We start from the raw sequence: 14,058 nt of genomic DNA on the forward strand, positions 1-14,058 counted from the left end.
ACAGGATAATAACACTTGGGGTACAGGATGATGACACTGACACTTGGGGTACAGGATAATAACACTTGAGGTACAGGATGAGAACACTTCGGGTACAGGATAATTATACTTGGGGTACAGGATAATTACACTTGGGGTACAGGATAATGACACTTTGGGTACAGGATAATGACACTTGGGGTACAGGATGATGACACTGACACTTGGGGTACAGGATAATGACACTTGGGATATAGGATGATAACACTTGGGGTACAAGATAATGACACTTGGGGTACAGGATTATTATCCTGTACCCCAAGTGTCATTATCCTGTACCCCAAGTGTCAGTGTCATCATCCTGTACCCCAAGTGTCACTATCCTTCACCCAAAGTGTCATTATCCAGGATGATAACACTTGGGGTACAGGATAATGACACTTGGGGTACAGGATGATAACACTTGGGGTACAGGATAATGACACTTGGGGTACAGGATAATGATACTTGGGGTACAGGATGATAACACTTGGGGTACAGGATGATAACACTTGGGGTACAGGATAATGACACTTGGGGTACAGGATAATGATACTTGGGGTACAGGATGATAACACTTGGGGTACAGGATAATGACACTTTGGGTGAAGGATAATGACACTTGGGGTACAGGATGATGACACTGACACTTGGGGTACAGGATAATGACACTTGGGGTACAGGATAATGACACTTGGGGTGCAGGATAATAACACTTGGGGTACAGGATAAGGACACTTGGGGTACAGGATTATGACACTGACACTTGGGGTACAGGATAATGACACTGAAACTTGGGGTACAGGATAATAACACTTGAGGTACAGGATGATGACACTTGGGGTACAGGATGATAACACTTGAGGTACAGGATAACACTACGGGAACAGGATAATGACACTTGGGGTACAGGATGATGACACTGACACTTGGGGTACAGTATAATGACACTTGGGATACAGGATGATAACACTTGGGGTACAGGATAATGACACTTGGGGTACAGGATAATGACACTTGGGGTACAGGATGATGACACTGACACTTGGGGTACATGATAATAACACTTGGGGTACAGGATGATGACACTGACACTTGGGGTACAGGATAATGACACTGAAACTTGGGGTACAAGATAATAACACATGAGGTACAGGATGATGACACTTGGGGTACAGGATGATAACACTTGGGGTACAGGATAATAACACTTGGGGTACAGGATAATAACACTTGGGGTACAGGATAATAACACTTGGGGTACAGGATGATAACACTTGGAGTACAGGATAATAACACTTGGGGTACAGGATAATGACACAGGAATATTCTCGCCATCTTTTTCCTGGGCTCCAGTATGGATCCCCATCCTACTTATAGTTCTCAGCAGGGTTCTTCATTTCAGTACTATACCCAAGCATAGGTTCATGTTTCATTCCCCAGCAGAGATTCCCATCATATTCCTGGTCCACTCCATGGTTCCCCTCTCATTCCTGGCCCCAACATGGATCTCCCTCTTACTCCCCCCCCCCCCCCCAATCATGGCACGCTCTCATGCATGGCTCCCCTTCTCAATCTTATTCCACCCCCTGCCCCATTGTAGCATGATGAGGGCCTCACCCTCCTGTGCAAGTTGGTGCTAGAAACTCTCGCTTTGCCCTCCGAGCTCTATCGATATGGCACAAGACTGGCAGCACCTCTCATTGATGTCTCTTCTATGTCTCCTACTTCTTGCTCTAGTATGGTGATGCAGCCCAGTGCAGATCTTCCACAGTCCATTGTGAGGTCTTTTCAGAGGCTTCTCACTGAAAATTTTGCTAAAATTTTTGTCTGTGGTTGGATGGGGGGGGGGGGGGGGGTGATCTGCCAATAGACGGCCAGCTTTCATAGACTATAATGGGAGACAAAATGGTCTAGATGGGAGAAAGTCTTCTTAAAGGAGTGGTCTGTCTTCCCAGGAGGTTGTAGTTCATTATAGTTGGACAGTACTGGACAGTATGACTATGCAGTGCTCTATGGAGAAATCTATATAGGCTAAAGGGGTACTCCTTCCCTAGACATCTTATCCCCTATCCAAAGGACAGGTGATAAGATGTCTGACCCGGCGATCTCGGCTGCGGCACCCCAGACATCCAGTGCACAGAGCGAACTTAGCGATGCAAGGCGGAGGCTCATGACGTCACAGTCACGCCCTGCTCGTGACATCACACCACACCCCTTCAATGCAAGTCTATGGGAGGGGGCGTGACGTCCAAGCCTCCGGGGCTGCACCCGACGCTCTAAACAAACGCCGGGTGCAGCAGGGAGATCGCGGGGGTCCCCAGCAGCGAGACTCCCGCCATCAGATATCTTATCCCATATCCTTTTAAATGTTCGTAATGTCCTTGGCATCTTATATTTCTGGTCCATGAATGATTTAGAAGGTAAGGTTCCACTATAGAGCCATTATCTCACTCAGTTGACATAAATCTTTGTTTCCACAAGTGTCCACCATCCCCCAATGATAAATGAGCCATTGATTGGTATAAATTGTAAGATAAATGTAGATTTTTCGCCTTTTTCTCCCATAACCCATGGTTTACATTTTTTGCTCTTAAGATCCTATACAACAAAGCGCAATGAAAGGGAAGGAAGCCGGTCCATTGAATGAAAGAGTCAACAGCAATAAGCTAGGCCTTTACATGGACCTGAGAAAGAGCCATCCAGGTGGCAAAAGTGTAGCCTCCATACAGGGGGATTGTAAGATGGGAGAGCCTGAAGTGGGGTTGTCCACAGAAAGGACTTGTAGGGGAGACAAAGAGACCAGCTCCAGGGACTGAGAAGAGGAGAGGAGGAGAGGAGCCGCATTGTGTGGCTGGAGCTAAGGGGCACAGATAAGTGGAGCACCGGGTTAACGTGAAGAGAGATTAAGAGGGGAGAGAAGAGAGGGGAAGCCAGATGGTGCGTCCCTGCAACCGTGGCCCCGCAGCAATTCCCACACACAGATTTAATGGCGACATGGCTGCCGGGCCTGGGAGACCCCTGTCCTATTTGTGTATTGCAATTATAAGATTGTGAGGTGTCACCACAGAGGAGGAATGTGCCCCATGAATATTCATGTCCAGCCAGCCACAGATCCATCACAATCCCATACTTATTTGTACATCATTCTCCTCACTGCTATACATAGGTGCACAGCAATGTCTACTGGCCGCCCACTGCACGTATGCCTGGACCATCATAGATAATTCTTATACTATATATATATAGTGATATGGACTATGCTGGTATAACCTGGGTATATACTGCATATAATTTTACATATATACAGCTGGTATAAGTTATATATCTCCTGTATATAGTGATATGGACTATGCTGGTATAACCTGGGTATATACTGCATATAATTTTACATATATACAGCTGGTATAAGTTATATATCTCCTGTATATAGTGATATGGACCATGCTGGTATAACCTGGGTATATACTGCATATAATTTTACATATATACAGCTGGTATAAGTTATATATCTCCTGTATATAGTGATATGGACCATGCTGGCATAACCTGGGTATATACTGTATATAATTTTACATATATAAAGCTGGTATAAATTATATATCTCCTGTATATAGTGATATGGACCATGCTGGCATAACCTGGGTATATACTGTATATAATATATATGTACAGCTGGTATAAGTTATGTATCTCCTGTATATTGTGATATGGACCATGCTGGTATAATCTGGTATATACTGTATATAATTATATATGTACAGCTGGTATAAGTTATATCTCCTGTATATAGTGATATGGACCATGCTGGTATAACCTGGTATATACTGTATATAATATATATGTACAGCTGGTATAAGTTATATATCTCCTGTATATAGTGATGTGGACCATGCTGGTATAACCTGGGTATGTACAGCTGGTATAAGTTATACAATTCCTGTATATAGTGATATGGACCATGCTGGTATAACCTGGTATATACTGTATATAATATATATGTACAGCTGGTAAAAGTAATACATCTCCTGTATATAGTGATATGGACCATGCTGGTATAACCTGGGTATATTTTGTATATAATGATATATGTACAGCTGGTATAAGTTATATATCTCCTGTATATAGTGATATGGACCATGCTGATATAACCTGGTATATACTGTATTTAATTATATATGTACAGCTGGTATAATTTATATATCTCCTATATATAGTGATATGGACCATGCTGGTATAACCTGGGTATATACTGTATATAATATATATGTACAGCTGGTATAAGTTATTTATATCCTGTATATAGGGATATGGACAATGCTGGTATAACCTGGGTATAAACTGTATATAATATATATGTACAGCTGATATAAGTTATATATCTCCTGTATATAGTGATATGGACCATGCTGGTATAACCTGGGTATATACTGTATGTAATTATATATGTACAGCTGGTATAAGTTATATATCTCCTGTATATAGTGATATGGACCATGCTGGTATAACCTGGGTATATACTGTATATAAGATATATATGTACAGCTGGTAAAAGTAATATATCTCCTGTATATAGTGATATGGACCATGCTGGTATAACCTGGGTATATTCTGTATATAATGATATATGTACAGCTGGTATAAGTTATATATCTCCTGTATATAGTGATATGGACCATGCTGGTATAACCTGGTATATACTGTATTTAATTATATATGTACAGCTGGTATAATTTATATATCTCCTATATATAGTGATATGGACCATGCTGGTATAACCTGGGTATATACTGTATATAATATATATGTACAGCTGGTATAAGTTATTTATCTCCTGTATATAGGGATATGGACAATGCTGGTATAACCTGGGTATAAACTGTATATAATATATATGTACAGCTGATATAAGTTATATATCTCCTGTATATAGTGATATGGACCATGCTGGTATAACCTGGGTATATACTGTATGTAATTATATATGTACAGCTGGTATAAGTTATATATCTCCTGTATATAGTGATATGGACCATGCTGGTATAACCTGGGTATATACTGTATATAAGATATATATATACAGCTGGTATAAGTTATATATCTCCTGTATATAGTAGGGATCGACCGATTATCGGTTTGGCCAATATTATCGGACAATATTCACGATTTTGGACGTTATCAGTATCGGCAATTACCGATGTTACTGAAGCAAGAAGACAACTAGAGAACTCTTCTAATTATGAGAGGCTTGACAATAGTCCCACCCTTAAAATTGCTTCCAAGCTAAAAACCCTCCTTAGAAGAGCAGTAGAGAGGGGTGTTCTCTCTGAGAAAATGGCTGTTAAACTTGTTCCCCCTGTACCTAAGTCCCCTACATGGTATTTTTTACCTAAAATACATAAGGGGTTGGAGGCCCCCCCCCCCTGGGCACTCCGGTGGCCTGCACTTTTGCCAATTTATTCGTGGCATTGTTTGAGAAAAAATATGTTTTCTCTACCACGAATCCTTATTTAAGGTTCATCAAGAGTTTCACCCGGTTTGTAGACGACGTGTTCGTCGTCTGGACCGGGTCGGAAGCCGACTTCTCAGATTTCGTCCACTACATCTCACAAAATTATATGAATTTAAGTTTCACTTTCAATGTGAGTACAATAGAATCAGAGTTTAGAAATAGGAAACCCACGGCAGGGAATTCCTTACTACATAACGGTAGTTACCACCCTGAGCACGTTAAGACCGCCATACCCTATGGCCAAATGTTAAGACTTATGAGAATTAATAGTTCCTTTGACAATTTTTGCAGCCAGGCCGGGGATCTCTCCAGGAGATTGGAAAAGAGGGGTTACCCCACCAAGGTCCTGGAGAAATCCTTTGCAAAAGCTTTGAGACAGGATAGGAGTAAACTTCTTAACGGCTCGGGCAGGAGAAAAGAAAAATCAGATAGATTTACCTTCTCCTTTCAGTTTAGCCCTATGCATAATCTAATTAATTCCACTATTAATAAACATTGGTTTCTGATACAGAACGACCCCATTCTTGCTGAATGTTCTGTGAAGAAACCAATTTTAGCGTTTCGCAGAGCCAATAACTTAGGGAACATCCTTACCCGTAGCAAATTTGTGTCCTCTCAGAATAACAAAAAACACAGTGGCTTAATCTAAAAGGTAACTACAAGTGTGGTAATTGTAATTGGTGCCCTCAACTGTTATGCAGCAAAGTAATAACTATAGGAGGCATAGATATTCAGATGAAAGATTTTTGTTGCTGTAAAACCAACTATGTAGTATATGGACTCAAGTGCAATTGTGGACGTTTCTATGTTGGGAGTACCACTCGCCAGTTACATATCAGGTTCCGTGAACACATTTATTCCCTACGTAGCAGAAAAGGGTCACCGAGAATTATAGACCACGTCTGGGAAGCTCATAATGGAAACCCTGCATCACTCTGTTTTTTTGGCATCGAAAGGGTGCCAGTTAACCCCTTAACGATGCAGGACGTATATTTACGTCCTGCGCCGGCTCCCGCGATATGAAGCGGGATCGCGCCGCGATCCCGCATCATATCGCTTCGGTCCCGGCGCTCATCAACGGCCGGGACCCGCGGCTAATACCACACATCGCCGATCGCGGCGATGTGCGGTATTAACCCTTTAGAAGCGGCGGTCAAAGCTGACCGCCGCTTCTAAAGTGAAAGTGAAATTGACCCGGCTGCTCAGTCGGGCTGTTCGGGCCCGCCGCGGTGAAATCGCGCCGTCCCGAACAGCTGATCGGACACCGGGAGGGCCCTTACCTGCATCCTCGGTGTCCGATCGACGAATGACTGCTCCGTGCCTGAGATCCAGGCAGGAGCAGTCAAGCGCCGATAACCCTGATCACAGGCGTGTTAATACACGCCTGTGATCAGGATGAGAGATCAGTGTGTGCAGTGTTATAGGTCCCTATGGGACCTATAACACTGCAAAAAAAAGTGTTAATAAAGGTCATTTAACCCCTTCCCTAATAAAAGTTTGAATCACCCCCCTTACATAGTTACATAGTTAGTACGGTCGAAAAAAGACATATGTCCATCAAGTTCAACCAGGGAATTAAGGGGTAGGGGTGTGGCGCGATATTGGGAAGGGATGAGATTTTATATTTCTTCATAAGCATTAATGTTATTTTGTTCCAGGAATGTATCTAATCCTGTTTTAAAGCTGTAAATTGTTCCAGCTGTGACCAGTTCCTGAGGTAGACCGTTCCATAAATTCACAGTCCTCACGGTAAAGAAGGCGTGTCGCCCCTTGAGACTAAACTTTTTCTTCTCCAGACGGAGGGAGTGCCCCCTCGTCCTTTGGGGGGGTTTAACCTGGAACAGTTTTTCTCCATATTTTTTGTATGGGCCATTAATATACTTATATACGTTTATCATATCCCCCCTTAAACGTCTCTTCTCAAGACTAAGCAATTGTAACTCCTTTAATCGCTCCTCATAGCTAAGATGTTCCATGCCCCATATTAGTTTGGTCGCGCGTCTCTGCACCCTTTCCAACTCCGCAGTGTCCCTTTTATGGACAGGTGCCCAAAACTGAACAGCATATTCCAGGTGAGGCCGTACCAATGCTTTATAAAGGGGGAGTATTATGTCCCTGTCCCTTGAATCCATGCCTCTTTTGATACATGACAATATCCTGCCGGCTTTGGAAGCAGCAGCCTGACATTGCATGCTATTCTGTAGTCTGTGATCTACAAGTACACCCAGATCCTTCTCTACCAGTGACTCTGACAGTTTAATCCCCCCTAAGACATACGATGCATGCAGGTTATTAGTACCCAGATGCATAACTTTACATTTATCCACATTGAACCTCATTTGCCAAGTGGATGCCCAGACACTTAGTCTATCCAAGTCATCTTGTAACTTATGCACATCCTCTATAGACTGTACCGTGCTACAAAGCTTGGTGTCATCTGCAAAGATAGAAACAGAGCTGTTAATACCATCCTCTATATCATTGATAAATAAATTAAACAACAGCGGTCCCAGTGCTGAACCTTGGGGTACACCACTAATAACCGGGGACCAATCAGAGTACGAATCATTGACCACCACTCTCTGGGTACGATCCATGAGCCAGTGTTCAATCCAGTTACAAACTAAAATTTCCAAACCCAAAGACCTTAACTTACCTGTCAGACGTCTATGAGGGACAGTATCAAACGCTTTAGCAAAATCCAGAAACACTATATCCACAGCCATTCCTCTGTCAAGGCTTCTACTCACCTCTTCATAAAAGCAAATTAGATTGGTTTGACAACTTCTATCCTTAGTAAACCCATGCTGGCTATCACTTATAATACAATTATCCCCTATGTATTCCTGTATGTAATCCCTTATAAGTCCTTCAAACAATTTACCCACAATGCACGTTAAACTTACCGGTCTATAGTTTCCTGGGGAAGACCTAGAGCCCTTTTTGAAGATTGGCACCACATTCGCCTTGCGCCAGTCCCTTGGCACAATACCAGACACCAGAGAATCTCTAAATATCATGAACAGGGGTACAGATATTACTGAACTTACCTCTCTAAGTGTTGTATGGAATTGTTGAGGGGGGGGGGGGGTCAAATATTGGATGGACCCCAAGTGACAAATACTGTAGGTACACCCCTGGATTCCCCAGCTCAGCAGACAGTACAGCACATGACTTAGATACACCACTTATGGGTGTTTTTATAAGATAGATATATACGTTTGTCAACATGATCGCTGGGCTATTGGCTGCTATACTCTGGGTATATGCTGATTTCCTGTGGACACATCATGTCTGAATAGGAAGAAAGACTTCTCTTGGCATGATGAGCCACGCTGAAACAGTGCCAGGGGAGCCCTGTTCTTACAGTAACGCACAATGGCTGCAATGTATTGGGGCCGGTCAGGGGAGCTGTTTATTTTTGTTTTTTAATCAGTGCGTACAATTCCCAGATTTCCTTGCTCCCCAGCACTCCGAGACCCCGTAACGCCTTTCAATTCTTCTTCTTAAATCAGTCTTAGCTGGTGACCATTTTGGGCTTCTGAAGGACATAAGAAGCTATACGTCTACAGTCCGACCCTTCTACAATACACAAGTACTGTGCTGGCATGTGGTAAATAATCTTCCTCTATGCCGAGCCTTTAGTGTAGAGCGGAGCAGCCAACAATTCAGTGTCTGTGTATTAGGGGAGGCCTGTGACCTGTGCTTTGTATATAAGTAGTATTTCTGGCCTAATGACTGTGTATTAGATGTAATATGTGCATTGAGGTCTGTGTATGATGAGATGTATGTATATGATGAGATGTCTGTGTATGAGATATATATGTATGAAAAAATGTCTGTGCTGATATCTGTTTATGAGGAGATGTCTGTGTATGTGGAGATGTCTGATCTCCTCATACACAGACATCAGCACAAACATTTCCTCATACACAGACATCTCCTCATACACAGACATCTCCCCATACACAAATATCTCCTCATACACAGACATCAGCACACTGACATCTCCTCATACACAAACATCCCCTCATACACAGACATCAGCACACTGACATCTCCTCATACACAGACATCAGCACAGACATCTCCTCATACACTGACATCCCCTCATACATCAGCAGAGACATTTTTTCATACATAGACATCTCATACACATACATCAGTGTGCTGATGTCTGTGTATGAGGGGATGTTTGTGTAAGAGTAGATGTCAGTGTGCTGATGTCTGTGTATGAGGAGATGTCAGTGTGCTGATGTCTGTGTATGGGGGGATATTTGTGTATGGAGAGATGTCAGTGTGCTGATGTCTGTTTATGAAGAGATGTCTGTGTATGAGGAGATGTTTGTGTATGAGGAGATGTCTGTGTTGATGTCTGTGTATGAGGAGATGTCAGTGTGCTGATGTCTGTGTATGAGGGGATATTTTTGCATGGGGAGATGTCTATGTACAAGGAGATGTCTGGTATGAGGAGATGTCTGTGTATGAGGAGATGTCAGTGTGCTTATGTCTATGTATGAGGAAATGTCTGCGCTGCTGTCTATGTATGAAGAGATGTCTGTGCTCATGTCTGGTATGAAGAGATGTCTGTGCTAATGTCTGGTATGTGGAGATGTCTGTGTATAAGATGTCAGTGTATGAGAAGATGTCTATATAAGGAGATTTCTGTGTATGATATGTTTATGTATGAAGAGATTTCTGTGCAGATGTCTGTGTTTGAGGAGATGTCTGTGTATCTATGTATGAGTAGATGTCTGTGCTGCTATCTATGTATAAAGAGATGTTTTTGCTGATGTCTACGTATGAATAGATGTCTGTGCTGATGTCTGTGTATAAGGAGATGTTTCTGTATGAGGAGATGTCTGTGTTGATGTATGTGTATAAAGAGATGTTTGTGTATGAGGAGATGTCTGTGCTGATGTCTGTGTATGAGAGGATGTCTGTGAAATATGGCTACTTTTACACTGCCCCTGGGCTTTGCCACAAACGGCCTTTAAGGCTCTCTTTTTATTTTATTTTTTTGCCATTAACAGCCGTTAGTGTGACAGAGCCCAACGGGAGGCATAATGGCCACAGAAGAGCCCATCACTTGAATGGGATTCTCTGACGTCCATTATTGCGGCCATTATTCCGCCAGGAGATAGCGGGAGAAAAAGATTTTTCTCCCGCTATCTTATAATGGCCGTCACACTGCCGGGCACTAACAGCAGTGTGAAAGGAGCCTAAGTGAGAAGAGAGGTCGGAGAGGTTATTGTTGTTCAACTTGTTCATTAGAAGGAGAGGTTTGTGTATAAAGAGGCAGAGAGGGCTATGTCATCCAACCTGTCCATTAGGTGGAGTGGTCTGTTTCTTAGGAAATCATGAGGGCTCCATGCCTAGATGTGTGTAATAGAACGAGGTGAGGAGTATGCGCCTTAGGAGGAAAAGGAGGACATCACCACTGGACTTTATTAGGAGATAAGAGGTCAGGGCAATAGGGTGACTGAGATGCTATTGTCCTTGAACTTGTATGTTAGGATGTCGGAGGTCAATGGATCAGGAGGTCATTATACTTGAACAGATAAGACATTGTCCATAGACTTGTATATTAGGAGATCAGAGGTCTATGAATTAGGGAGGATGGCAGGGGTTAGACGGGCACAGGGTGAGAAGAAGGAGAGTCAACATGAGGAAAGACTTGAGTATGTCTGCTTCATTGGAGCGGAGAGTTGTGGAAATATTTGGGAAAATTAAAGATCTAGGTGAATCTTGGCATTCATCAGGAAGGTTTGGGAGGGGGTCAAGATTAGAAAATATGTTCACATCTGGAGACATTTATGGTATACCAACTGGATATGCCTCAAAAGTCTGGTGGAGACACGACTGCTGGAACCCCACCAATACAGAAAACATATAAGGGTCACACATTGCGTATACACTGTGTATTATAGTGCTAGCAACATCTATGGGAGTAATAATTAATACCCATATATTTTGCTATAACTAAAATACATATGCATGAAATACACAGCGTATATATGCTACATGTGACCCTACACTTAATGCGTGTTTATTAAATATCTATCTTATATCTATCTATTTCATATCTTCGTCATATCTATCTAGCTATCTTTCTTTCTATTTATCCTATACATCATATCTATAATATGATGTCATCCTTCAATATGGAGATTCTCATAGGATCTCCATAGTGAAGAATTGCATTATATTATAGATATGACGTATAGGATAGATATAAGATGGATAGTCAGATAGATATAAGATATAAAGATAGATATGAGATGGATAGATAATAGATAGATAGATATGTGATTGATAGATAGATATGAGATAGATAAACAGAGAAGAAGGTAGCAGCACCGTTCAGAAGGGTTGCAGGTCGGTGCAAATCAGCGCAAGGTCACAGGGCTCCAAATTCACATAAACAAGAACAGATCACTGCAGCCCTCCAGGAATAGTGAAAATTTTGAGTAACGTTTATTCCATCACAAGTACAAGGCAACGTTTCCGCTGCTAGCAAGCAGCCTTTCTCTAGGAGAAAGGCTGGTTGCTAACAGCTGAAACGTTGCCTTGTACTTGTGATGGAATAAACGCTACTCACAATTTTTACTATTCCTGGAGTTCTGCAGTGATCTGTTCTTGTTTAGATAGATAGATACATTTGAGATAGATAAATATGAGATAGATAGATTTGAGATAGCTCGATAGATAGGAGATGGATAGATAATAGATAGAAGATAGATACATTTGAGATAGATAGATAGATATGAGATAGATAAATAGATAGATATGAGATAGATAGATATGAGATAGATATGAGATAGATAGATATGAGATAGATAAATAGATAGATATGAGATAGATAGATAAATAGATATGAAATAAAAGATAGATATGGGATATATAGAAGAGATAGATATGAGATAGGTAGATAGATTTATAGATAGATAGATTATTATTATCAGGCTTTAATTCACAATAAAACATTTTAAAACAATACAAACATTCAATAAAATATTAGATCCTTTATAGCAGTAACAACATAGAGAATATTGTTTAACATAATCATTACACAATCATACAATTCAATGAATTCTAACTTCATTTATTTAAAAAACTCTCTCCTAAAGATGAACAAGTGTATAGATCATAAAAGGAGCAATTATAGTAAAAAAAATGTTTTATTCCAACCCCCATAAATAAAATAACCCCCACAAAATACTTAGTTCCATAAAATTTACACAGTTTTTGGTTGGAAACTAATTGATTATTATAATTTTTTTTTTTTACTAATTAATAATTAAATAATTAAAACATTTTGGGCAAATATTTAGTTAGTATCTGTAACTCAGTGTGTATACATTTTTGGGTAATTTTGTTAGTTTATTATAGAAAATTCTATTTTGTTTTTTCAATCTGCATTAAATATTTGAGGTTATACCAATTTTCTGTCTCAAGATCTGTAAAATGTCCATATCGCTCATTGGATAAAAGGCACAATCTAGTAATATAATTGGAACTTGGAAGTCTTGAGTTGCTCTTAGTCCATAGGTTGATGATATAATTTCCCATAAGTGATAAAAGAATTTGAACCCCATCTCACCACCCATTGATTTGTTGAAAGACGTGACAGGTCAGTGACATAACTCTGATTTAATAGTGGAACCTGTCTCTTAACATTTACATTCTTTATGTGGCACAGTAGGTGGGCGAACATTATCCTCCACACAATTAAGATGATCAGTACTCCGATAAGAAGAAGATAGGCTTTCCTCAAAGAACTTTAGAGTTAGAGTTTACCTATGCAGACTAGATTTTTTTTAAATTAAGATATATTTAGAATTTTAGATTTTTATATATCCAACCTAGTTAATATCAATGCATAATAACCAATTTCTTTTAAATGGGTTAGCAAAATATTAACAATATTACTTTTTTTTTAAACGAAAAAAAGAAAACAAATATGTTTGATCTTTAAAATCTAAACATATAATAATACTACTTTACACAATTACTTGAATCTAAAAAAATAAATAATAAATAAATTTTTCTAGGCATACTTCTCGTGTCATAAAAAATCCTGATTGGATAATATAATATTATTATTTATTTATTTATTTATTTTAAAGCACCATAAATTCCAGTGCATTGTACAGATAATTTATTTTATTATACAGACGTATGGATCAAATCAGCTAAATTTTACAAAATATGTATTAATAAATAAATAAATCAAATTTACAACAAAAAATATCCTATCTTTTTGAATAAGCACAAATTAACTTCTATAAAATGTTCAATATATTTTTTAAAATCTAAGATCTCACATGAAAAATGTTACATAAAAAAAATAATAGTTCTAAAAGCGTTAAGATAAGTTGTTAGGTAACAAATGAATAGTTAACAGTATCTTTCATAAAGTCATTTAAAGTAATATAAAAAGAAAAAAAAGAAAAGTATTCAAAAAATTACATACAGGATTAAGGAATCAAGTTCTATCATTCTTTAATTTGTTAAAATAATTCTAG

The 14,058-nt window shown here is 39.9% G+C and overlaps 1 long non-coding RNA gene across 2 annotated transcripts in view; it reads left to right on the top strand.

The window, feature by feature from the left end:
- Positions 1-14,058, top strand: part of LOC130295541 (uncharacterized) — a 91,444-nt gene that overhangs the window by 49,517 nt on the left and 27,869 nt on the right. The window lies entirely within an intron of this gene.

This window comes from Hyla sarda, chromosome 11, assembly GCF_029499605.1.
Source record: "Hyla sarda isolate aHylSar1 chromosome 11, aHylSar1.hap1, whole genome shotgun sequence".
Lineage (NCBI taxonomy): Eukaryota > Metazoa > Chordata > Amphibia > Anura > Hylidae > Hyla > Hyla sarda.